General features: G+C 44.7%; 1 pseudogene; it reads right to left on the reverse strand.

Annotated features, from left to right (window-relative positions):
- Positions 1–27,227, reverse strand: LOC111970718 (dihydropyridine-sensitive L-type skeletal muscle calcium channel subunit alpha-1-like; annotated as a pseudogene).
- Positions 27,228–27,379: the final 152 nt, after the last annotated feature.

The following is a 27,379-nucleotide window of genomic DNA, read 5'->3' on the forward strand; positions in this document are numbered from 1 at the left end:
CTACACATACAGGAGCCGCGACAGAAGGTCCTTTGAGGAGGTCTGCCGCCACGTACGCACTCCGGTGCTAAAGATACCGGCCATGACTTCATGCTCGGTAACCCAGGAGGAATTGAGTTTCCAGACATGCCCGCCGGTCTGGAGACACGAAGCTACAAGTTCGAACCGCGTTCTTTGAACAGAGACGATATGAAGCTTATTGCTGAGGCCCAGAGCATACAGCTTTATAAACATCTCAATGGCAAACAGAGACAGCAGAAACCTTGTTGGCAGTGTCTGGGGCAGAGGCGGGGAGAGGAGACGGAGAGACCGTAGGTGAGAGAGAGGAGAGGTCGGCAGTGAGAGAGGAAGAAGAGCAGAGACAGAGGAAGAGAGCAAGAGAAGGAGACGGCAGGAGGAGAGAAGAAGAGCAGGAGAAGGAGAAGAGAAGGAGATGCAGGGAGAGAGAAGAAGAGGCGGGAGAAGGAGAAAGAGGCAGGGAGAGAGAGAGGCAGGCAGAGAGAGAAGGAGAGGCAGGGAGAGAGAAGAAGAGGCGGGAGAGAGGAGAAGAGGCAGGGAGAGAGAAGGAGAGGCAGGGAGAGAGAAGGAAGAGGCGGGGAGGAGAGGAGAAGAGGCAGGGAGAAGAGAAGGAAAGAGGCAGGGAGAGAGAAGGAAGAGAGCGGGAGAAGAGGAGGAAGAAGAGGGCAGGGAAGAGAAGAGAGGCAGGAGAGAAGGGAGGCAGGAAGAAGAAGAAGAGGCGGGAGAGAGAGAAGAGGCAGGGAGAGAGAAGGAGAGGCAGGGAGAGAGAAGGAGTAGGAGAGGCAGGAGAGAGAGAGCAGAGAGAGAAGGAGAGGCAGGGAGAGAGGAGAAGACGCAGGGAGAGAGAAGGAGAGGCAGGGAGAGAGAAGGAGAGGCAGGGAGAGAGAAGGAGAGGCAGTGAGAGAGAAGAAGAGGCAGGGAGAGAGAGAGATAAAGAGAGAGAATTACTGAATGTGTTAGTCATGTCAGAGACAACCACACATGTTAGATGCTGTGTATATGAAACCAACTTCAGTGTGATGCTAGCCTCGGCTTCCAGGCCTCGCTTACGTTGTTCTCCAGAATAGTAGGTATGAGTGGAGCGCTATTGCCAGTTGCTGCAGGCTGATTGGCTGTGAGTAGATGTAGATTTTTCACAAATAATACATAATTTGGTTGAAATGACACTACCCCACGTGGGCACAAGTGAAAATTATTGGCTTTCGGTTTGGAATCTCCGCCTCTGTTTTGAAGGTGGTTATTCCAATTGTGGGGAGGGGCAAACAGCTTGAATACACTCCACCTTCTTCTAGCCTTTTTCTGACAAGAACTTCCACAGGCTGTTATACCAAAGGTGAGGCTTCTCAGGGAAGCTCAACCATAAGATGACGCCGGAGAAGAAGGCAGACGTTTTACGTGCCCCCAACCGAGTGATTTGTGTGAAGAGGGCGTGGAGAAAAAGGGGCCGGAGGGTGGGCTGCCTTCTGAGAATTCATAGGCGGTCGAATAAACCCCCACCTCCTTCCATTCTGCTAACGTGCAATCTTTGGAGAATAAAATAGATGACCTATGTGGAAGATTAATCTACCAACAGGACATTCAAAACTGTAACATCTTATGCTTCACAGAGTCGTAGCTGAACGACGACACTATCAACATACAGCTGGCTGGTTATATGCTGTATTGGCAGAATAGAACAACGGCGTCTGGTAAGACAAGGGGCTGTGGACTATGTATTTTTGTAAATAACAGCTGGCGCACGATATCTAAGGAAGTCTCGAGCTATTGCTCACCTGAGGTAGAGTATCTCATGATAAACTGTAGACACTACCACACTGTATTTTTRGTAGCTGCTTAGATACCACCTCAGTCAGAGGCTGGCACCAAGACAGCATTGAATMAACTGTATTCCACCATAAGCAAACAAGAAAACGCTCACCCAGATGCGGCGSTCCTAGTAGACGGTGACTTTAATGCAGGGAAACTTAAATCCGTTTTACCAAATTTCTATCAGCATGTTAAATGTGCAACCAGAGGAAAACAACTCTGGAATATCTTTCCTCCACACACAGAGACGCATACAAAGCTCTCCCTCGCCCTCCATTTGGCAAATCTGACCATAAATCTATCCTCCTGATTCCTGCTTACAAGCAAAAACTAAAGCAGGAAGCACCAGTGATCAATAAAAAAGTGTTCAGATGAAACAGATGCTAAGCTACAGCACTGTTTTGTCAGCACAGACTGGAATATGTTCTGGGATTCCTCCAATGGCATTTAGGAGAACACCACATCAGTCATTGGCTTCATCAATAAGTGCATCGATGACGTCGTCCCCACAGTGACTGTACGTACATACCCCAACCAGAAGCCATGGATTACAGGCAACATCTGCACTGAGCTAAAGGCTAGAGCTGCCACCTTTAAGGAGCGGGACTCTAACCCGGACGCTTATAAGAAATCCCGCTATGCCCTCCGACAAACCATCAAACAGGCAAAGCGTCAATACAGGACTAAGATCGAATCATACTACACCGGCTCTGACGCTCGTCGGATGTGGCAGGGCTTGCAAACAATTACAGACTACAAAGAGAAGCACACCCGGAGCTGCCCAGTGACACGAGCCTACCAGATGAGCTAAACTACTTCTATGCTCAGTTCAAGGCAAATAACACTGAAACATGCATGAGAGCACCAGCTGTTCTGGAAGACTTTGTGATCACGCTCTCCGCAGCCGATGTGAGTAAGACCTTTAAACAGGTCAACATTCACAAGGCCGCAGGGCCAGACAGATTACCAGGACGTGCACTGCGAACATGCGCTGACCACCTGGCAAGTGTCTTCACTGACATTTTCAACCTCTCCCTGTCCGAGTCTGTAATACCAACATGTTTCAAGCAGACCACCATAGTGCCTGTGCCCAAGAACACTAAGGTAACCTGCCTAAACGACTACCGACCCGTAGCATTCACATCTGTAGCCATGAAGTGCTTCGAAAGGCTGGTCATGTCTCACATCAACACCATTATCCCAGAAACCCTAGACCTACTCCAATTTGCATACTGCCCCAACAGATCCACAGATGACGCAATCTCTATTGCACTCCACACTGCCCTTTCCCACCTGGACGAAAGGAACACCTATGTGAGAATGCTATTCATTGACTACAGCTCAGCATATCAACACCATAGTGCCCTCAAAGCTCATCAATAAGCTAAGGAACCTGGGACTAAACACCTCCCTCGGCAACTGGATTCTGGACTTACTGACGGGCCGCCACCTGGTGGTAAGGGTAGGTGACAATACATCTGCCACGCTGATCCTCAACACAGGGGCCCCTCAGGGGTGCGTGCTCAGTCCCCTCCTGTACTCCCTTTTCACTCATGACTGCATGGCCAGGCACGACTCCATTAAGTTTGCCAATGACACAACAGTAGTAGGCCTGATCACTGACAACAACGAGACAGCCTATAGGGAGGAGGTCAGAGACCTGGCCGTGTGGTGCCAGGACAACAACCTCGCCCTCAACGTGATCAAGACAAAGGAGATGATTGTGGACTACAGGAAAAAGAGAACCGAGCACGCCCCCATTCTCATCGATGGGGCTGCAGTGGAGCAGGTTGAGAGCTTCAAGTTCCTTGGTGTCCACATCACCAACAAACTAACATGGTCCAAGCACACCAAGACAGTCGTGAAGAGGGCACGACAAAACCTATTCCCCCTCAGGAGACTGAAAAGATTTGGCATGGGTCTTCAGATCCTCAAAAGGTTCTACAGCTGCACCATCGAGAGCATCCTGACTGGTTGCATCCCTTGCCTGGTATGGCAACTGCTCGGCCTCCGACCGCAAGGCACTACAGAGGGTAGTGCGTACAGCCCAGTACATCACTGGGGCCAAGCTTCCTGCCATCAAGGACCTCTATACCAGACGGTGTCAGAGGAAGGCCTTTTACACCGCTGCTACTCTCTGTTGTTATCATTTATGCATAGTCACTTTAATAACTCTACCTACATGTACATATTACCTCAACTATCCGGTGCCCCCGCACATTGACTCTGTACCGGTACCCCCCTGTATATAGTCTGGCTATTGTTATTTTACTGCTGCTCTTTAATTACTTGTTACTTTTATTTCTTACTCTTATCCGTATTTTTTTGTAACTGCATTGTTGGTTAGGGGCTTGTAAGTAAGCATTTCACTGTAAGGTGAACACCTGTTGTATTTGGCGAATGTGACTAATAAAATTTGGTGAGGCTAATGTGACACTAACAGTATAGCTTCCTCCAATGTCCCTGTCCCGTACRAGGCTTGAACTAGTGATCCTCTAATCGCAAACACACGTGACCGCCTTCCTTGACAACATACCAAGCAATTGAGCTATAGAAAAGGATCCAATTCGCTAGCTACATTGGTGACATTTTAAGCTAGTTMTAGAGTAAGCTTACGGCACACTCCTAACTCAGTTACATGTATATCAGTTTATTCTATAGACATACTGTAGATATGTGTAGATATGCTATAGATATGTGTAGATAGTGACCTTGCCACCAGTTAGTTTATTTGATAGATATGCTGTAGATTTGTGTAGATACTGGCCTTCCCACTCGTGAGTTTATTCTATAGATATGTGTAGATGTAGATATGTGTAGACACGCTATAGATTTGTGTGGGGCGGCAGGTAACCTAGTATTTAGAGAGTTGGACTAGTAACCGAAAGGTTGCAAGATCAAATCCCTGAGCTGACAAGGTACAAATCTGTCATTCTGCCCCTAAACAAGGCAGTTAACCCACTGTTCCTAGGCCGTCATTGAAAATAAGAATTTGTTATAACTGACTTGCCTAGTTAAATAAAGGTAAAATATAAAATAAAAAAATGTGTGTAGATATGCTATAGATATGTGTAGATACTGACCTTGCCACTCAGTGAGTTGCTGGGACTGCTTGTGGTGTTCAGTAGCGATGGCCAGCGTGTTCAGAAACACCAGAAAGATCACCCACCAGTAGAACATACGGGATTTCACATACACAAGACACTTACGCCGGAAGAAAATGTTCCATTTACGAGCAAGCTTGCTGAACAGTGAGAGATGAGGGAGAGGAGAAGATGAAGAGATGTCATGTTAGGAGATGTGTCAGACTCATGAGGTCTGTTTTCCTTTCATCAAGACACCTGAGTGTTGTCCCAGTCAGAGGCAGGTGTTGGTGTACTTACTAGTAGTACATAATTTTTTGCATGGTGTCCATGTCCTTTAGACTCCCTGCCTCAGATTCTCCATCTTCCAGGGGTAGCAGGCCTTGGGACAAGAGACACTGATGTCACTGCATGGTGTTTGATAAGGGCTGACTCATATTGTACTCTTCTATTCTAATTGATCCTGTTGTGTGTTGGTGATAGGGTTAGGAAGCCATAAGTACCCTGTCCCTCCCCGTCGGGGTCCATGACTTCGGCCTGTGTGATCCACTCCATGTAGCCCTTCACATCCTCATCCAGCTGCTGGGTCTCCCTCATCTCTGTGTACTCTCCGCGCGCCTTGCCCTTTTCTCGCTCCTTAGTGAATTCACTGACGGAGGTAAAAGAGAGATAGAGAAAATATAAAAATGAGAGAAATGGAGGAGAAAGAGAGACAGACCAGGTGATGTATGTGTGGTGTCTCCACTTACCCACTGAGCACGCCCAGGACCAGGTTGAGCACAAAGAAGGAGCCAACCAAGATGAGAGTCAGAAAATACATCCATGGCCACTCCATACCAATAGCATCATTCACCTGGGAGACGGAGATAGAGAGATGGGGGAGAGAGAGAGAGAGAGAGAGAGAGAGAGAGAGAGAGAGAGAGAGAGAGAGAAAAAAACTAAGAAAACATTAGAAGCAAAAAACATTTTGATACCGAATGTAAAACAATCTAAGACAAATGTCAAATGAAAAACATAAGCAGCAAAACAACCCAGAGCTAAGCTAGGAATAGTTTGAAACTCTGAAACAGTATAAACATACACTGAAATGCAAGACATTGAATTATAACAGCAAGATACTTGTTGAAATTGAAAACGCAATTGAACAACATCAGTTATGGGACATGTGGAACAATTTAAGCAGAGCAAAGCCACAAGAATTAGCCATACAAGATGAATGAATTTGGAAAACTTATTTTGATAATCTATACAAAAACATCCCACAAAAAGACTTACAGCATACCCAATTAGAAATTTAAGTAATGTTTAACATCCTTGAATAAMTCATTAAAAACAACCAAAATCCATTAGATTACCCAATAACCCAACAATAACTAAATGAAAAGCTAAAATCTATAAAACCAAAGAAGGCCTGTTGTCAAGATAACATCAGAAATGAAATGCTGAAAAACAGTTGCAAAATGCTGTGCTTAAATTGTTCAACATGGTACTAACTTCTGGCTGCTTTCCTGATGTCTGGAACCAGAGGCTCATCTCCCCTATCCACAAAAGTGGAGACAAATCAGACCTCGATAATTACAGGGGAATTTGCATAAACAGCAACTTGGGAAAGCCTTTTGAAGTCAAGAATTAAAACCTTTCTTCAATAAAAAAAATTATAAGTAAATGTCAGATTGACTTTCTCCCCAACCATCGCACTACTTTCCATATATACGCCTTACACACACTAATTAATAAACACATCCACCGAAAAAAAGAGGGAAAAATCTTTGCTTGCTTTATTGACTTTAAAAAAGCATTTGATTCTATTTGGCACGAAGGGCTATTCTTCAAAATTCTCCAAAGTTGGCTTGGTAGTAAAGTGTATGACTTAATAAAATGTATGTACACAGAAAACATGTGTGCAATAAAAATCCAAAATCAAAGAACATTATTATTTTTGCAATGTCGAGGTGTGAGACAAGGCTGRAGTTTGAGTCCAAACCTTTTCAACATTTATATCAATTGATTAGCAGACATGTTGTACCATTCTGCAGCCCCAGGAATAACACTATTGGACACAGAGGTAACATATCTGCTATATGCTGATGATTTGGTTCGTCTTTCACCAACCAAAGAAGGTCTTCAACAGAACCTTACTATTTCAGAGCAATATTGACATAATTGGACCCTGGCAGTAAATAAATAAAAAAATAACTCACCTTGGACAACATCATAATTGAACACACTAAAAATGACTCATACTTTGGTCTGACCATATGTGCATCGGGAAACTTTAATATGGCAGTGAATGCACTCAAAGAAAAAGCCTGCAGAGCATCGTATGCAATAAAAATGAAATTATTCAAAATCATCATCCCAATTAGAATTTGGACCAAAATATTTCACAGCGGAATCCTACCAATAGCTCTTTACAGAAGTGAAGTTTTGGGGCCACTCAATAAACTGGACTTTAAAATGTGGAACAAACATCCAATTGAAGCCCTACATGCAGAATTCTGTCGGAAAAGTCCTGAGAAATACACCAACTAATGCAGGTTGGGCAGAATTGGGCCGCTTTCCAGTGGTAATGAAAAAAACTAAAATGTTGGCCACACCTAAATTTAAGTCCAAATTCAAGTCTCCAATTTAAAGCACTTCAAACCCTAGAGCTGAGCTCAGAAACGAGCCCTCTCAGTCAGCTGGTGTTGGACCTAACCAACCAAGCTGACACCAGCACTGCTTCAAAAGAAATAATCCACATTTTAAAAATCATGAACCAATCAAAGGACTGATATTTACAACATCGGAAAAACAAAACAAAATCCCAAAGCCGACTAAATTGTTATCTGGCCCTAAACAGAGAATATGAATTGGCTGATTATCATTACTCTGTCAGAYATACGAAGCAGAGACAGATCCTTACCAAGTACAGGCTGAGAGACTTGTTTTATTTTTATTTAACCTTTATTTAGCTGGGCAAGTCAGATAAGAACAATATATTTTGATTTGTTTAACACTTTTATGGTTACTACATGATTCCATATGTGTTATGTCATCTAGACAGCGTTGGCCTAGAGCACACTAAAAACGATACATACCTRGACCTAAACATCYGCGCCACAGGTACCTTCCACAAAGTTGTGAACGATCTGAGAGACAAGGCAAGAAGGGCCTTCTATGCCATCAAAAGGAACATAACATTCGACATACCAATTAGGATCTGGCTAAAAATACTTGAATCAGTTATAGAACCCATTGCCCTTRATGGTTGTGAGGTCTTGGGTCCGCTCACCAACCAAGAATTCACAAAATGGGACAAACACCAAATTGAGACTCTGCATGCAGAATTCAGCAAAAATATCCTCTGTGTACAACGTAAAACACCAAATAATGCATGCAGAGCAGAATTAGGCCGATACCCCTTAATTATCAAAATCCAGAAAAGAGCCATTAAATTCTACAACCACCTAGAAGGAAGCGATTCCCAAACCTTCCATAACAACGCCATCACCTACAGAGAGATAATCCACTAAGCAAGCTGGTCCTTGGGCTCTGTTCACAAACACAAACAGACCCCACAGAGCCCCAGGACAGCAACACAACTTGACCCAACCAAATCACGAGAAAACAAAAAGATAATTACTTGACATATTGGAAAGAATTAACAAAAATAACTGAGCAAACTAGAATGCTATTTGGCCCTAAACAGAGAGCACACAGTGTCAGAATACCTGACCACTGTGGCTGACCCAAACTTAAGGAAAGCTTTGACTCAGTGAGCATAGCCTTGCTATTAAGAAAGGCTGCCATAGGTAGAGTTGGCTCTCAGGAGAAGACAGGCTGCCCACAAAATGAGGTGGAAACTGAGCTGCACTTCATAACCTCCTGCCAAATGTATGACCATGTTAGAGGCACATATTTCCCCCAGATTACACAGACCCACAAAGAATCTGAAAACAAACCKAATTTCGATAAACTCCCATATCTATTGGGTGAAATAACACAGTGTGCCATCACAGCAGCAAGATGTGTGACCTGTTGCCACAAGAAAAGGTCAACCAGTGAATAACAAAGGCCATTGTAAATATAAACCATATTTATGTTTATTTATCTTCCGTTTTGTAGTTCAACTATTTGCACATAATATGACATTTGAAATGTCTTTATTATTTTGGAACTTTGTGGGTGTTTACTGTTCATTTCGTATTGTTTATTTCAGTTTTGTTTATTATCTACTTCACTTGCTTAAGCAATGTTAACATATGTTTCCCATGCCAATAAAGCCCTTAAATTGAAATTGAATTGAGAGAGAAGGAAATATTTTTGGACATTTTGTCTTTCTACTATACAAACTAGACAAAACAACAAACGTGAAGCTATAGAACAAATAGTGCTGACACTAAACACTACACATAGACAATCACCCACCAACTACCTAATGAATATGGCTGCCTAAATATGGTTCCCAATCAGAGACAACGATAGACAGCTGTCTCTAATTGAGAACCAATCTAGGCAACCATAGACATACAGACACCTAGACTGAACACTGCCCCATAAACATACAAAAAKCCCTAGACAATACAAAACACATACATCCCCATGTCACACCCTGACCTAACTAAAATAATAAAGAAAACAAAGATAACTAAGGCCAGGGTGTGACACCAACTTTGCCTGAGCAAACAGAAAATTCAACAACACACATTTGGCCTTCTCCTTATTTGAATACTTGTACCCCATTATAAACATTCCAACAGTAAGACCCATCCCCAACCTCTCATACAGACATCCCAACAGAGACATTAATGGCATTAACCTGGCGCACACAGAAAACACATGAATCACAGTTTCACTCATAACACAGAAAGAACACCCTTGTCTGACTCCCGGGTCGACCCGTGCCAACCAGCTTTTAGTGGCCCTGACCTCTTTGGTACTGGGAGTTTGTAGAGCCCCCTCCATCTAAAAACCACCGCCACACATACCCCTGCCACTGATGTCCCTTCACTCCTGTTAGGCTCCTAATGTTCCTCACCTTAATACAGAGGTTGTAGAGGGCTTTACCTCCCACCCCCTCAAACTCCCCCAGGCTCGGAGTGTTAAAGTCCTTTATACCCCCTTACTAGTCCCCAGTCTCTGCCGTCACCTGCAGCTGTGGAAACATTGGTGACCCCTCCCCCGTTGGCCGCTCAAACACCCCCCTTACCGACTCAAACAGTGCCTCCTGGACCTCACCCAGGAATCTCTCCAGCAGCCTAAGAGATGTTAATCCTGTTTATTGTGCCACGACTTCTGGGATTTTCCACCCCTCTTCCCCCAGTAGTCGCAGGTCACCCAGCCTTAGTAAACCCGCTGCCATCAGTRGCTTCTGCAGGGTGGCCGATTGAACCGATCTCAAAAGGATGGCTGGATTGTGGAAGATAGGCTCCTCCCACAGCCCAGGCTCCACATCCCCTTCTCGTGCGGGCCTTAGCAGCTGCCAGGCCCTCAGCACTGCAGAGTAAAAATCAGAGAGACCTGCTGTACTCAGACTCTACAGCCTCATGAGGAACAYCTGCCGGTCCAACCCTAATCCGCCAGCACTCCTCAGCAGCGTGCATGCTGGTTCCCTCCAGCCGACATCAGTATGGTACAGCAGCCTCTGCGCCGCCTTTAGTCAGAATGCAGCCACCCTGCTCTCCAGTTCCACCAGACCCTGTCCTCCTTTGTGGACGGACATGTACAACACTGCCTCCCTCAGCCAGTGATGACCCAACCAGAAAAAAAATCCACCGGCTGGTGTAGCAAATCTGCGAGCAGACCGGCGCGGGGGGGGTGGTTGTGGACAGCCAGTGTATGCCATAGGAAGGATGCCACCAGGTTGTTGATTATCAGCACCCTCCCTCTATATGACACTTGGGACAGGAGCCACCTCCACCTGGCCAGTCTTGACACCACTGCCTGTGACAGCCCCAACCAGTTCTTCCTGACCCACATCTCCGAGCCCAGGTACACCCCCAAAATGTTAAGCCCTTCACAGCCCCACTGCAAACCCCCTGGAAGCAGAGGGGAGGCACTAACCCTCCATACCCCCCATAACAGAGCTTTGCTCTTGCCCCAGTTCATCTTAGCTGAAGAAGCTCCCTCGTACACCTTCAGACTAGTCTCTAGTGCCTGCATATCCTGCCCATCACTGACCATCACAGTTGCATTTGCCCGATAGAGGGCATCCTTGTCTAATGCCCTGCCTCACCCAGACTGGCCTACTGAGCCCCCCTTCCACCTTGACCATACATGACACCCCAGCATACAACATCTTCACACAAGCTAAAAACCTTTCCCCAAACACAGACATCACATTGAACAGATACTCATGGTCCACTCTATCAAAAGCCTTCTCTTGGTCTAAAGAGACCAGTCCAACGTTCACATTAGAAACTCTCGACAAGTCCAACATGTCCCTGATTAAGAACAAGTTGTCCGTGATTGAGCGTCCCGGTACACAATATGCCTGGAAAAAACTGCCCAGGTCCCTACGTAATTCAGCTAAATTAGCCTGGAGGCCTACATTGCCTTGCCCCACCATCTCTACCTCCACTTCACTGATACTACGCTCGAGTTCCCCCAATACTTTCCTGGCCTCTGAGGATGAGAGAGCTGTATAATGTTAACAGAAAAGCAGAATTTGGACTTTTCTCACATCCGACCATTGACTCAAAGATTCATACTACTCTCTTTGCTGCCCCCACCTTTCACAAAAAGTCTGGAAACCTGAGCAAAAACACCATGGCATCTTGTAAGAGCTTTACATTAAACTTCCAATAGGATTCCTGCCGAGGCCCTGGTGAAATAGACAGCCGAGCCATGGTTATGTGGCYATCCGTAAAACCCACCGGGAGAATGGTAGCGCCCAACAGCCTATTGCTCTGATTTCTGGACATGCTCTAGTCGGGCTGCACTCACCCTAGCTCCAAAGACCTTCACCCATGTATACTGTCTTGTGTTGGGATGTTTAGTTCTCCAAACATCCACTAGGTCAAACTGCAACCTCTAAAGATTCTGACCCTTTTTTTAAATTTTCACCTAAAATGACATACCCAAATCTAACTGCCTGTAGCTCAGGACCTGAGGCAAGGATATGCCATTTGAAAGGAAACACTTTGAAGTTTGTGGAAATTTGAAATTAATGTAGGAGAATATAACACATTAGATCTGGTAAAAGATAATACCATCATCTTTGAAATGCAAGAGAAAGGCCATAATGTATTATTCCAGCCCAGGCGCAATTTAGACTTTGGCCACTAGATGGCATCAGTGTATGTGCAACGTTTTAGACTGATCCAATGAACCATTGCATATCTGTTCAAAATGTTGTATCAAGACTGCCCAAATATGCCTAAATGTTTTATTAATACATTTTCAAGTTCATAWTTGTGCACCCTCCTCAAACAATAGCATGGTATMTTTTCACTGTAATAGCTACTGTAAATTGGACAGTGCAGTTAGATTAACAAGAATTCAAGCTTTCTGCTCACATCAGATATGTCTATGTTCTAGGATTTTTTTGTTTGTTTCTTACAACCTCATGCTTCTCACATTAGGCTACATTAGCTCAACAGTCCCACGAGGAAGACACTGATCCTGTAGAGGTTTTTAATGATGTCCCTTAACACCCCACTGAGCCTGAATGAGACTCCACCCCATTTCTATCTTTCCTAAAATCCATCATACAGTTCCAGTCCACGCTTACCACCAGCGTCTCCTCAGGCYCTACCTGTGAGATTTCCTGTCTGACACCCCCTCTCTCTCCCTATGCTAGGTGCATGCACATTTATAAGGACAAAACCCCTGTTGTTAATGTCTGCTTTTACTACAAGCAGTCTACCCCTACACACCTCCTTTGAGGAGCACATTTTTACCATCATACCCGGTGCAAAAAGGACTGCCACCCCTGCACTAACATTTGTTCCACGCCTCAGCACACTTGCCCTTTTCTACCAGAGCCCCTAATTGACTTCATTCATCGCATCACTATGAGTCTTCTGCAGAAACAACACCTGTACTTGTTTTGGTTTTACATATTCACCCAACAAACTCCTCTTTCCTGTATCTCTGGCGCCATTTWAATTAAGCGAGCCTCCCTGAAGAGTCTCCATAAGTGGGAGAAAGGCCAGCAATGAAAGAGACCAATAACAAACCTCAAAAAGCCCCAGTGCCAGAAAAAAACTATTCATSTCAATAGCATCTGAAGGTTGACCCTTACGCACGGTTGTGACCCACTTCCTCAACCTAAAATGTTTCCTTGGTAAGAGGATACCATGCCCTTCATTTTTCATAGCGTGTTGTACTGACCTTATAAACTTTCCCGGATCGCAAAAAAAGCTTCAAGATTAACGTTTTTCCCTTCAGTCTCATTCAGGAACCTTGACAGTTCCCTCATCGTGTACTTTGACACCTCTGCCTGACAGGCTGTCAGCTCTGGACCCATTGAGGAAGAGTCTGAAAAGAAAGCCTCCTCATCGTCCTATTCCTCAGACTCACCTTCCACCTCCTCATCTCCATCTCCCATTCTGACCACCTGCCCTTTTTCTCTAGTCGGGGCCTCCCCCCAGCTCCAGGCAAAGGTTCCTTAGTGCCTTTGACCACATCAGCCTCTCCCCTCCCACCTTTCTTCTCTCCATTTTTCCTCTTCGGCTTGACATCCTCCTCCACCACCCCAGTTGCTTGCACTTCCCCACTATACTCTCCTCATCCACTAGCATATCCTGACTAGCATGACTAGACCCAGTCTCCTCTACACCACCATCCATAGCCTGACTAGACCCAGCCTCATCTACACCACCATCCATAGCCTGACTAGACCCAGACTCATCTACACCACCATCTATAGCCTGACTAGACCCAGCCTGATCTACACCACAATAAGCATGAGTAGGCCCAGCCTCATCTACACCCCATCCATAGCCTGACTAGTACCCAGCCTCATCTACACCACCATCCATAGCCTGACTAGACCCAGCTCATCTACACCACCATCTATAGCCTGGACTAGACCCAGCCTCTCTACAGCACCATCCATAGCCTGACTAGACCCAGCCTCATCTACACCACCATCCATAGCCTGACTAGACCCAGCCTCATTTTACACCACAATCTATAGTATGACTAGGCCCAGCCTCTGCTGCCTGCGTCTCATTCCCCCCTGCACGTTGACCTTGATTTCCCCCACTGGCGCTTGTGCCCTCACCTTGTCTACAGCCTTTATGTGCCTTTATGCCCCAAATCCCCACACTCAAAACACTGGCAAATCCCCACACTCAAAACACTGGCAAATCCGCACACTCTGTGTTGGCAAACCCCACGTAGAGCTCCTCCCCATGCCTCACTTTAAAAATGCCTGTTTAACTGTTGCTCATTGTTATTCAGAAACATGAACACTTGCCTCCGGAATGAAACAACGTGCTTAACGGCATCTGCATGAAAACCTGCCGACACGAAAACCACTAGCAAACTTACCAAAACCAACTCAGCTCTTTCCGGATTTGATCATCCATAATAAATGGAGGCAGATTTGCAACTACCACTCTAGTCGAAAGAGGAGAAATCGGCACTACCCACCAAATGTACTATTTTCATGAACACAACCACAGCTTTGTTCATTTTGGATGCGGAATGTATAAATTCAGCTCCTGCCTGTTCGCGGACCGCGAGCAGAACCTCCTCCACCTTAACTCCAATATCAGGACACACCTGACGTAACGACAGRGTTTCCTCTGCGCTAGGCTGCGAAGCCATCGCGCATACCACACCATTCAAATCCCCAGGAAACTAAAACTCTGTCCTCTTCCTCTTCCCTAACTTTGAAAAATAAAAACAGTGGGTACCGCTAAGCTAACAGTGCATTGAAACAACACCATAGAAAATAAACATTTAAAGAAAAGACTAAGGAAAGAATCAAGAAAATAAGTAAGGACAGAGCCCTCCACACGGCCTCTCAACTACAAAACACTCCCAGCATGCACTTAAAGAGAGAGAGAGAGAGAGAGCGAAAGAAAGAGAGATGGAGAGACAGACATGAGACAGAGTGATAGTACAGATATGGGCTACATTAACTGAGGCAACTTAAAAGAAACGATAAACCTGCATACTGCTCTTGCTAGTATCACTGTTTTTTATTTAAGCTTATGTGTTGGCCTCTTGGATTTCCTCAGAGCTTTTGACGAATGCCATGAGGCCGATAGGTAACTGTCAATAAAAAAAGAGGGATACTAGCAAGAGCAGTGTGCGGATTTCTCTATTCTTTTAAGTTACGTTGTTGTTACCATGCACTTACAACCAGATAGCTCAGATATGCAAGTGCCTTATTGAAATTTGAACTTCATAAAGTGGGGTAAATCTGAGATATACAACACAGTAGTAATATACAGTATATGGGTATAGGGGGTGATGTAATACAGTACCCAGTATAACACGTCGGTCCAGCCCTGGGTAGTGATGCACTGGTAGACAGTGAGCATAGCGAAGCCCAGGTTGTCAAAGTGTGTGATGCCGTTGTTGGGTCCGGCCCAACCTGCCCTACAGTCTGTCCCGTTGATGGTGCAGCGCCGCCCGTTCCCGGCTTGGGCACAAGGAGATGGCTTCTCATTCTCCACCGTGGCTATGATATCTGAAGGACAATTGGGGAAAAGATATAGGCAGGGTGAGTGTGTGTGCTTGTGCATGTATATGCATAAATGTGTGTTCTGTTCCTTACTTGTGCCTGTGTAGTAGCAGGTTTTGTGCATCTTGCACTTGAAGAGCTCCAGTCCCACGATGGCATAGATAGTGACCATGAAGAATACCAGCAGGGAGATGTGGAACAGAGGTAACATGGACTTCAGGATGGAATTCATCACCACCTGCAGGCCTGGAGGGTGACCACGCATTTTAAATGTCATAGGCCTAGTAGTCGACCAATGATAAGTTAACTTAATCAGACTGCAAACTCACTGGAATTATCCAAATCAAGTTGTATTTGACACTAGCATTGTCGCTGAAGGAAAGTGTTTTCGGAATGTGGTTGTGGTGAGCGCTAGGCTCCTCTCACCACCAACGTGCCCTCTGCTTCCTGTAACGGACACAACGTGCTCTCTGCTTCCTGTAACAGGGGCAACGTGTTCTCTGCTTCCTGTAACAGGGGCAACGTGCTCTCTGCTTCCTGTAACGGGTGCAACGTGCTCTCTGCTTCCTGTAACGGGGGCAACGTGCTCTCTGCTTCCTGTAACTGGGGCAACGTGCTCTCTGTTTCCTGTAACGGGGGCAACATGCTCTCTGCTTCCTGTAACTGGGGGCAACGTGCTTCTCTGTTTCCTGTAACGGGGGCACACATGCTCTCTTGCTTCCTGTAATGCGGGGCAACGTGTTCTCTGCTTCCTGTAACTGGGGCAACGTGCTCTCTCTGTTTCCTGTAAGGGGCAACATGCTCTCTGCTTCCTGTAATGGGGGCAACGTGCTCTCTGCTTCCTGTAAACTGGGGCACGTGCTCTCTGCTTTCCTGTAATCGGGGGCAACATGCTCTCTGCTTCCTGTAATGGGGCAAACGTGCTCTGCTCTGTAATGGGGCAACGTGCTCTTGCTTCCTGTAAGGGGGGCAACGTGCTCTTGCTTCCTGTAACTGGGGCAACGTGCTCTCTGTTTCCTGTAACGGGGGCAACATGCTCTCTTGTTTTCCTGTAATGGGGGCAACGTTTTCTCTGCTCCTGTAACTGGGGCAACGTGCTCTCTGTTTCTTTGTAACGGGGCAAACATGCTCTTCTGCGTCCTGTATGGGGGCAACGTGCTCTTGCTTCCTGTAATGGGGGCAACGTGCTCTAGCTTCCTGTAATGGGGGCAACGTGCTCTTTGCTTCCTGTAATGGGGGCAACGTGCTCTTTGCTTCCTGTAATGGGGGCAACGTGCTCTTTGCTTCCTGTAATGGGGGCAACGTGCTCTATGCTTCCTGTAATGGGGGCAACGTGCTCTATGCTTCCTGTAATGGGGGCAACGTGCTCTATGCTTCCCGCGACAACAGGGCGATGATTGTTTTGAATGCGCCCGAATTCCCCGCAAAACATATAATTTACCGTTAATCCTCGTAATTTCCCAGTAATTTAGAATGTTAGTGTTTGCTTATATCAACCATTTCTGTTAATTCATTAAATGTATTAGGCTAGGGCTATCGCGTTAATTTACCGTTCTCATATTCAGAATTTAGACATTTTGTTTGCAGAGTTTACAAACTAGGCTACATTAGTGAGAAAAAAGTTTTGGTTTATTTAGTTTCATTAAAAAAAATAAAAAAAATATCCGATGTCTTTTGTTTGGATCGCTCCGTGTGTGTCTGGTTTCTCCGTCACGCCAAGGCGCCAAATACTGAGATAGCACGCAACAAATACGTGGTGTCACGTGACTCCTCAGAGTCAGTATCCTATGCCTACTGTGAGTTGAGATAAAAGTGTTCAGTTTAGGAACTGTGATGTTATATCATAATTAAGTATCATTTTGGCTAATTTTCTAATGTAATGATTGATATGGAAATTGCCCTAAATGAACCAGTTTCTTGGTAATTGCCCATTTGGTTGGGCCCAGTGCATACAGTAGGCCTTGTGTTTGAGGTCCTTAAAGGCAGATTCATTTTGGTTTCTCAAGGGGAGGCTGTCTTGCCCTATATACCTGTGTCCATTCAGGACAGGTTAAGCTAGATTCAGAGGCTATTTATTTTGACTGTTGCCATTGTATCTATATTGTAAAACTATGATTACTTTTTGTTTGAATATGTTGTATTAAATGGATCACCAAGACTTGTAAATAAATCTATACTTTAACCTGCCTTGCCTTCTGCTGATTTCCTGCCCTTATGACTGCTACAAGGTCTCTATTTTACAGTGATCCTTACTGGGGACTCCAGAGACCAGCCTGAGGGGCCGGAGCACCCTGAACGCCCTGAGGGCCTTCATATCGAAGCCTCCTCCCTTCTCCCCTGGTTGAGCCTCCACACCACTGATATAGGTGATGGAGTCACCGATGACTGCGAACAGCCTGGAGAGGGAGAGAAGGGGGAGAGGATAGGGAGAGGGGAAGAAGAGAGACAGAGGGAGAGGTAAGAAGTTCAAAGATAGAAGAGCACGAAAGGGAGATAAACAACATCATATGGGTTCACAGAAAGAAAAGTTATAGCATGGCAGTACATTTCCATCTCCATATCCGTTGTCCCTACTTACCCAACAGACACACAGACAAAGTCCAGTATGTTCCAACAGTTCCGTAGATATGCATTCTCGTGAAATAGAAATCCATAGGCTACTATCTTTAGAAAGCACTCTATGGAGAAGACGATGAGGAAGATGTACTCCAGACTTTCCTGTAAAACATCAATGACGGCTTGTTAGGGTATCATGATGTACTAACTACAGTTCCCATAATTATATGTGTAATGGACTACAATTCGTTGATTCTGCTTGGTAGCAAATGCTCCAAACATGTTATAACTGATGGCTAGTTTGTCAGGGATTAGGAGTCAATGGCACAACAACCATTTCTAGTATATTCTTTTTACACTACACAGGGAATATTGAGTCATTTTGTAGTATTTACAAGAGGTAATCTGACTAAGTCATTGATCCTGCTTGGTAAAAATCCCCCAGTATAGCTCCCTGGTCTGTGTATTTGTGTCTCTCCTCTCCCATTACAGGCCAGGCATACAGGGAATGGCCCCGCTGACTAACAACTGAACACTTCAGAGCTAAGGTCCCCAAAATGGCACCTACTCACTCACCGCCCTGTCTGATTTTATTAACCCTTCACATCCCTCACATAATACTCAGACAGCACCCAGGTCTCCCTCCAGACAGAGCTTCCTTATCTCAGTGGGACTTATTGTTTAGAGATAATGGTTATTAGTATAAAAAATGATCTGCCTTCATTTTTTTAAATCTACAAAGCAGTATATCAATTAATCAGGCTACTTATTTGTATTTGTACGGTCTGTTATATAGGGGCTCTTGACTTACAAGACATCTAATGTGTATATACTTTTGTGCCTGTATCATAACTTGGCAAATGAACTTAAACTTGAACTTGAAACGTGATCATGAGCATGGGCAAGTGATAAATAAAAAAACAAATAGGCATACGTCTGTGATGACAGATACACCAACAAGTGGCCATGGGTAACGTGTTCTATTTGAGGTAGGATTTCTTAATAGGGTCTGACTATTCAGCCCACCAGGATAAGGGCATGTGTAAGCAGTTTACAGCGTAAAAACAATACCTTTAATAACGTTTCAAAGTGCTGTACTGTATGTAGCACAGTGAACCTAAATTACATTGGGGTTAGATTCTGTCAAGTCATGAACATTCCTATAGGGGCATTTATAGAATGTGTCTTCGGGTTTCACATACTAACACACAGACACACAACACAGACAACACAGACACACAGACACACACACACACACACACACACACACACACACACACACACACACACACACACACACACACACACACACACACACACACACACACACACACACACACACACACACACACACACACACACACACACACACACACACACACACACACACACACACACACACACACACACACACACACGCACACGCACACGCACACGCACACACACACACACACATATTGATTACATGATGCGGCTCAACAGTGGCGTCACACATTCCTCTGGTGCCCCACTGAGTCCATGTGGTATGGTAGGTGGATATATATAAAGCCTTTACACACCCAGCTGAGGGGAGGGGACCAGGAGGGGGAGAGGGAGCACCTGTCCCTCTCAGTCAGCTGGGCCAAGGACATTATGCAGCAGGGACGGGGACAGTCTCTCTATGGGTCTGTGCTTTACAGGTAAAAAAGCTTTTGTAACCTGATGGCCACTGCTCTGGTGTGAACAGAGTCCCTCTGTCTCTGACATCACAATGTGGCCCAGGTTAAGATCCGTAGAACAGACATCATGACTAGAAGGAACAAATTATGTTTTTTAAGCCAAGAGTCAATTTTGGAATCGGTTGCATCAAGCTCACAGCTATACATGTTTACTCTACTGTAGCCTAAGCTGCAACTGCAAACATGTAAAGTTTGAATCTGGATCACTGCTATTTCAGCAACTCTATGAAACTCTCTTTCCTCTCTATCTATCCTATCCAAGAAATAAAACTAAAACATACGAGAGGAGTGGGACAGCCCCACTCCTTAAAAAAAAGAGGAAATTAAATGTTGCCATGCTACTGTACAGCAGTAGCTTATCAAAAGAGAAGACCCAACACAGCATCAGTCTGTATTTCCTTCATAATACTGTTTTGATGCCTACTCTCTAGTGGATGTCTGTGAGCTAAAAAATGACCAGCCTTTATTAGGGTTACAAAAATATCCTCTTGGAGATGGCCTTTGATGGGTAGACAACTTAGCTCTAGTACAATCTGACCCAGCATTTCACAGCCTATAATAACTGAGACCACTATAATTATCCATAACAGTATTCCAACTAGTACACCACAGTATAACAACACTATAACAGCACTTGTAAATCTTGCACTGATGTTACTTAAAAAAAACACATTTTTCTTTTCCGTACACACAAGATTTGAAAAGTGCACATTCAGCCATGGCGAAAGGTGAACTGTATCTTAGATCATTCAAAAAGCCAGACTCCAAATAGCACAGGTCATTACAGTTACAGAACACCCCATCCCTTCCACCTACAGGCAGATGAAACTGAGCCTGGATCTGTGTCTCTGTAACTGTAAGTGACGGATGACTGAGATATTGCAGGCATCAGGTCAGTGGTTCCACCCCAGCCAAAGCATATGGCAGCTGCTTCTCATGTGGCTGATTAAGAAAACTGCACACCCCCTCACTACATGATTCTCAGTAATAGGGTGTAGTGGGCCGAAAAGTATCCCTGTTCATTCCTGTCCTCACCCTGCTTCAACACGGCTGGATTCATACACCAAGCAACAGGTCACTATCATCCCAGAGGACATGGACATGTACAGTATATTGATGCATCATCAGGTTTCTCTGACACACAAATACACTCATATTGTACAGCAGTCTACACTCACACATGTCCACTGATGATGACATACAGAGATGATAGGGTGCAGGGCTTCTTCACGTCTGTTTCGACAACCTCTATCTTTATCTCCTGACTGGGTCAATCAGAAATAGACATCTCGATCTACCCATTTCTTAAATGGGCATTTTGTGGTTGATTTCATTATCTTTTTCAGACAAAACTCAAAATGAGCAGAACTATCATAGTTGGATAGCAGTTAGTTCCAGTCTGGCATCGGGCCCACAACATTTCAAGCCCTTGCTGCTAGATCAAATTGCACTGAAACTGGATTACACCAAACATCCAGGCCTTCGTGCCTGTTATAAGTCATGAGAAGTGTAGCCAAGATGGCCACACTAGGCTCCAGATCCCAGTTTGCTTGATTTATGAACTGTGCTCCTACAACAGAACGGTGACCAATTTGCAGCAGGGCCACAAAATAACCAGCTCATTCACCTCCATGATCGAGGTATGAATGCGGTGCTCACTACACATTCAGACATACATGTTCTGTGTATTCATGTCAGACAGGGAGGCTTCCTGTGAAAACCCTGGTTCCCAACCTCAATTCATTCAACCACAACTAGTAGAATAAGATGCTCTGCATCATATGAGATGTGAGATGGGTACTGGGTCCATACCGGTCCATACTCACCAGGTTACTGTTGGTGTTGTTGCTGTCCTCCTCAGGCATGGGAAGAAACACAGCCAGGGCCACACAGTTGGCAAAGATGGTCAGCAGGATAATGATCTCGAACGGTCTGAAGGCAAACACTTAGGAAAGGTTCAATTTACACTGTGTACACACATCCAGTGGATTACAGAGATGCAAGTACTAGCGTAAAAATTACCCAATTTTCATACTTGAGTAAAAGTAAAGACACCTTAACAGAAAATGACTCAAGTAAAAGTAAAAGTCACCCAATAAAATCTTACTTGAGTAAAAGTCAAAAAGTATTTGGTTTTAAATATACTTAAGTATCAAAAGTAAATGTAATTGCTAAAACTATTTCAAATTCCTTATATCAAGCAAAACCTTGTTTTTTAAATTTACGGATAGCCAGGGGCACACTCCAACACTCATACATAATTTACAAACAAAGCATTTGTGTTTAGTGAGTCCGCCAGATCAGATGCAGTAGGGATGACCAGGGATTTTCTTTTTAAGTGTGTGAATTAGACCATTTTCCTGTCCTGCTAAGCATTCAACATGTTAATGAGTACTTTTGGGTGGCAGGGAAAATGTATGGAGTAGAAAGTACATTATTTTCTTTAGGAATGTAGTGGAGTAAAAGTAGAAGTTGTCAAAGAAATAAATACTAAAGTAAAGTACAGATACCCCAAAAAACGACTTAAGCAGTACTTTCAAGTATTTTTACTTAAGTACTTTACACCACTGGATGCAAGATGTATAGTATTAATATCATTTCAAAAGACAGTGAGATGCTCACAGAGTATCTAAACGGTGTGTGGGGTATGCTCATTTATTTTCAAACACAGAGGAACACACTGATATTACCTAACCAAGCAGTATGGATGGATATGGATAGCTATTCCACTGTTCGAGGCCTTCAGGTAGCACACATGCATCTCGATGAGATCTTACAACCTCACCCAAATATCAGATGACTGATCTAAATAGCCTTAATGTCACGCCCTGGCCTTAGTATTCTTTGTTTTCTTTATTATTTTAGTTAGGTCAGGGTGTGACATGGGGAATGTATGTGTTTTTGGGATTGTCTAGGGGTTTGTATGTTAAATGTGTCTTGTCTTGTCTAGGTGTTTGTATGTCTATGGCTGCCTAGATTGGTTCTCAATTAGAGGCAGCTGTGGTTCATTGTCTCTGATTGAGAGCCATATTTAAGGCAGCCATAGGCATTGGGTTTTGTGAGTAATTGTCTATGTAGAACGTTTGTAGCTTTTGTATTGCACTTACGTTTGTAGCTTCACGGTTGTTTTGTTTCGTTTTGTTATAAGTGTTCGTTTCGTGRTTCACTCGTTTCAAATAAAAGAMATGTATTTTCCACACGCTGCGCCTTGGTCCACTCATTATCCTCAAGACGATCGTGACACTTAAGGTGTACAGTATGGTTTAACAGGCTACCGTAGGCCTCATATTACAGTGAACTCGTGCTCTAGCTAGTTTTGTGTCAGTTGTTTGTCCAGGGCTACAACAACAATGTATGCTGTTCAGGGGTATTGGAGGAGCTGAGAAACACTAGGTTACTGGATAACTATTAACAGCGTAACCATTGCAATCTTGGCAATCTGAATCATAAAAATGTGAGTCATCAATAAAGTGAGTCTGCTGTATGTGCATGTCAGTGCCACCCGACCCCTCAATAGGGACGTCCCCATATCTAAAACACTGGAAGACGTTTGAGGCCAACACAATGGGTCAGTTACAAGAAAATCTGACCTATTTACATTGCCACCTGTGGTAAAGATCAATCAATCAAATGTATTTATAAAGCCCTTTTTACATCAGCAGATGTCACAAAGTGCTATACAGAAACCCAGCCTAAAACCCCAAACAGTAAGCAATGCAGATGTAGAAGCACGGTGGCTAGGAAAAACTCCCTAGAAAGGCAGGAACCTAGGAAGAAACCTAGAGAGGAACCAGGCTCTGAGGGGTGGCCAGGCCTCTTCTGGCTGTACCGGGTAAAGATGGTGGAGAGTTCAAATATCTGTCTCCCTTCAGTACAGCACATTCAAATGGTCAATCTTGTGTAATATTACACTCCTGGATGTGTAATAAATACAAAGCCATAATCAGGGTACTATCATGGATGATATACCACAACTACATTATCATCACCATTCCATTCTTGTGGGCCGGCTAAGGAGTATTGGTGTCTCTGAGGGATCTTTGGTTGGTTTGCTAACTACCTCTCTCAAAGAGTGCAGTATATAAAGTCAGAAAATCTGCTGTCTCAGCCATTGCCTGTCACCAAGGGAGTACCCCAAGGCTCAATCCTAGGCCCCACACTCTTCTCAATTTACATCAACAACATAACTCAGGCAGTAGGAAGCTCTCTCATCCATTTATATGCAGATGATACAGTCTTATACTCAGCTGGCCACTCCCCGGATTTTGTGTTCAATGCTCTACAACACAGCTTTCCTAGTGTCCAACAAGCTTTCTCTACCCTTAATCTTGTTCTGAACAACTTCAAAACAAAGGTCATGTGGTTTGGTAAGAAGAATGCCCCTCTCCCCACAGGTGTGATTACTACCTCTGAGGGTTTAGAGCTTGAGGTAGTCACCTCATACACGTACTTGGGAGTATGGCTAGACGGTACACTGCCCTTCTCTCATAACAAAGCTGCAGGCTAAAGTTCAATCTAGACTTGGTTTCCTCTATTGTAATCGCTCCACTTTCACCCCAGCTGCCAAACTAACTCTGATTCAGATTACCATCCTACCCATGCTAGATTACGGCGACATAATTTATAGATCGGCAGGTAAGGGTGCTCTCGAACGGCTAGATGTTCTTTACCATTCCGCCATCAGATTTGCCACCAATGCTCCTTAAAGGACACATCACTGCACTCTATCCTCCTCTGTAAACAGGTCATCTCTGTACACCCGTCGCAAGACCCACTGGTTGATGCTTATTTATAAAACCCTCTTAGGCCTCACTCCCCCCTATCTGAGATATCTACTGCAGCCCTATTCCTCCACATACAACACCCATTCTGCCAGTCACATTCGGTTAAAGGTCCCCAAAGCACACATCCCTGTGTCGCTCCTCTTTTCAGTTCGCTGCAGCTAGCGACTGGAACGAGCTGCAACAAACACTCAAACTGGACAGTTTTATCTCAATCTCTTCATTCAAAGACTCAATCATGGACACTCTTACTGACAGTTGTGGCTGCATCGTGTGATGTATTGCTGTCTCTACCTTCTTGCCCTTTGTGTTGTTGTCTGTGCCCAATAATGTTTGTACCATGTTTTGTGCTGCTACCACTTTTTGTTGCTACCGTGTTGTTGTTATGTTGTGTTGCTACCATGCTGTGTTGTCATGTGTTGCTGCTTTGCTACGCTGTTGTCTTAAGTCTCTCTTTATGTGGTGTTGTGTTGTCTCTCTTGTTGTGATGTGTGTTTTGTCCTATATCTATATTGTATTTATTTATTTTTTAAATCCCAGGCCCCGTCCCCGCAGGAGGCCTTTTGCCTTTTGGTAGGCCGTCATTGTAAATAAGAATTTGTTCTTAACTGACTTGCCTAGTTAAATAAAGGTTCAATAAATCAAATAAATACAAATGATGCTGTGCCCTCTCAGACTGCAGTAGCCAGTCCTGCCAGCAGTCTGTATCTGAGGCAGTGTTCTCACAGCGTGTCTGTTTTTAGGTTGTGACGAGGGAGGACAGGTGTCCGTACAACCCCAGGAATATCATTACGCCGCATATTTTACATGTCCAGAAACGTCCATCAACGGCTTCACTGGATTATAACACATCTCAGTGGAACATTACTGCAGCCAGAGGAATTACTCATAACCAAAACAGAACTGCAGCCTTGTACATGGGATTCATTATGAACAGGGCTGAATTGGGATTCTGAGCAGTGGTGGAATTGCCCTGAAGATATTATGCATTTACAAGATAATTCAAAAATAATTGTGTTGTCTCCCAGTCACTGCCCACTGTGGGTTGACTCCACTCTATCTTGATGCTACATCATGTTGTTATAAAACCCATAGTTTGAGCCCATAACTCTTGGTACAGCAGGGCTATCAACCTGTCGCTCTAGTGCTCAAGTGAGCTTGAAGCCACTCTACAGATGTAACCAGTGTTCAGCATGGCTGCAGACTGGACTCAACCTCCATAAAATATAAAGGCTGTGTTCTACTGGAGGCTGCTGAGGGGAGGACGGCTCATAATAATGGCTGGAACTGAGCGGATGGAATGGCATCATACACATTGAAACTATGTTTGATGTATTTGGTACAATTCCACTAATTCTGCTCCAGCCATTACCATGAGCCCGTCCTGCCCAATTAAGGTGCCACCAACCTCCTGTGCTGTGTTCAGTGGTTTTTATGTGTATGTTGGACTGTAATGTCTGAGTGTATCAGAGTAATAATCATTCTACTACTGCTATATATAGAGACTCAACTTTATAAAGAGATGACTCATCACTCACCCAGCCATTCCTCAGATCCCTGAGGCAGTTGTTCCCAAACTCTCTGCTGCTCGGACCCATTCAAAGACTTCAGAGTTCTCTGTGATCCATCAAATACACAAATCCTTATCTCTCTAACAGCCCAGTCATTATCCAGACCACCATGTGGAAAACACTACTGGGTTGAATTGGCCATCAGAACAAGACCAAACTAAAGGTGCATTATCAGTGTCATCAACAGTCATTTTCTATCCTGCAAGTCCAAACACAGGCTTCACTATCTGGCCATGTAAGAAACAATATAAGTGCAGTGCTTTCAAACCATGAATGCCTAAGAGCATGACCCTGCTTCATGGTTAAAACCTTTCATATCTAGTCTGTTTGTGCTGTGTTGACAAGACAGCACAAACAGATCTGACATCAGGCTACATCATTTCTACATGACTCTGAGCATGGCTATCAAGTGACAACCCGTCCCATTTTCCCACACACTCCTGTCCCCTGACCCCTGACCTCTGGCCTCTGGCCCCTGACCACTAAAGGATACTTCCATTCCACGATGTTAATGGCAGCCTTGCGGAAAGGGTTCTTCAGCGTGAGGAAGAAGAGAGAGCGTGCGGGCCGAGGGTTTCCTCCAGTGGCCAGGAGCTTCTTTAGCTTCTCCTTCTGCTTTCTCTTCAGAGTTTCCTCGTCCATAATGTAGGACTGCAGGTTCGGTTCACCACCACTGTCCCCCATCTTGACTCTACCTGGAAAGTTTGGATGAAGTGAAGTCGGTCGCTAAAATGGCCTCCTCAGCCAGCCAGCTACTGTACTCCCAAACTGATCTGGTCCTCCAGATATTGGCCCAAGTTGGCCCAAGTGAAGATGGTTGCCTTCTGTGCTGTATTCCACCAGGTCAGCTAGCTCAGCTAATCTAGGTCTGCTCTGACAATGTAATCCTACTAGTCCTCTTCATAACCTGCTGGGTCTGCACTCCTCTCTCCTCTCTGCTGTCTATATCTCCCTGTCCTCTTTCTTGGTCATACACTCTATGACTGACAGTGTCTGACTGTCTCTCTCCCGTTCCCCTCTCTCTCTCTCTCTCGCTCTCTCTCTCACTCTCTCGCTCTCTCTCTCTCTCGCTCCCTTTCTGATATGACAGGACTGTGCCTCTCTGTGAGAGTATTGGTTGGAGGAACAGTTGGTCAGCGGAATAATAAATATAGACAATCATTGTCATTCTGCTGCGGAGGGGTGACATGGGGGACATGGGCAAAGATATATGAGAGGGGTG

This window comes from Salvelinus sp. IW2-2015, linkage group LG11 (assembly GCF_002910315.2).
Source record: "Salvelinus sp. IW2-2015 linkage group LG11, ASM291031v2, whole genome shotgun sequence".
In the NCBI taxonomy this organism is placed as follows: Eukaryota; Metazoa; Chordata; class Actinopteri; order Salmoniformes; family Salmonidae; genus Salvelinus; species Salvelinus sp. IW2-2015.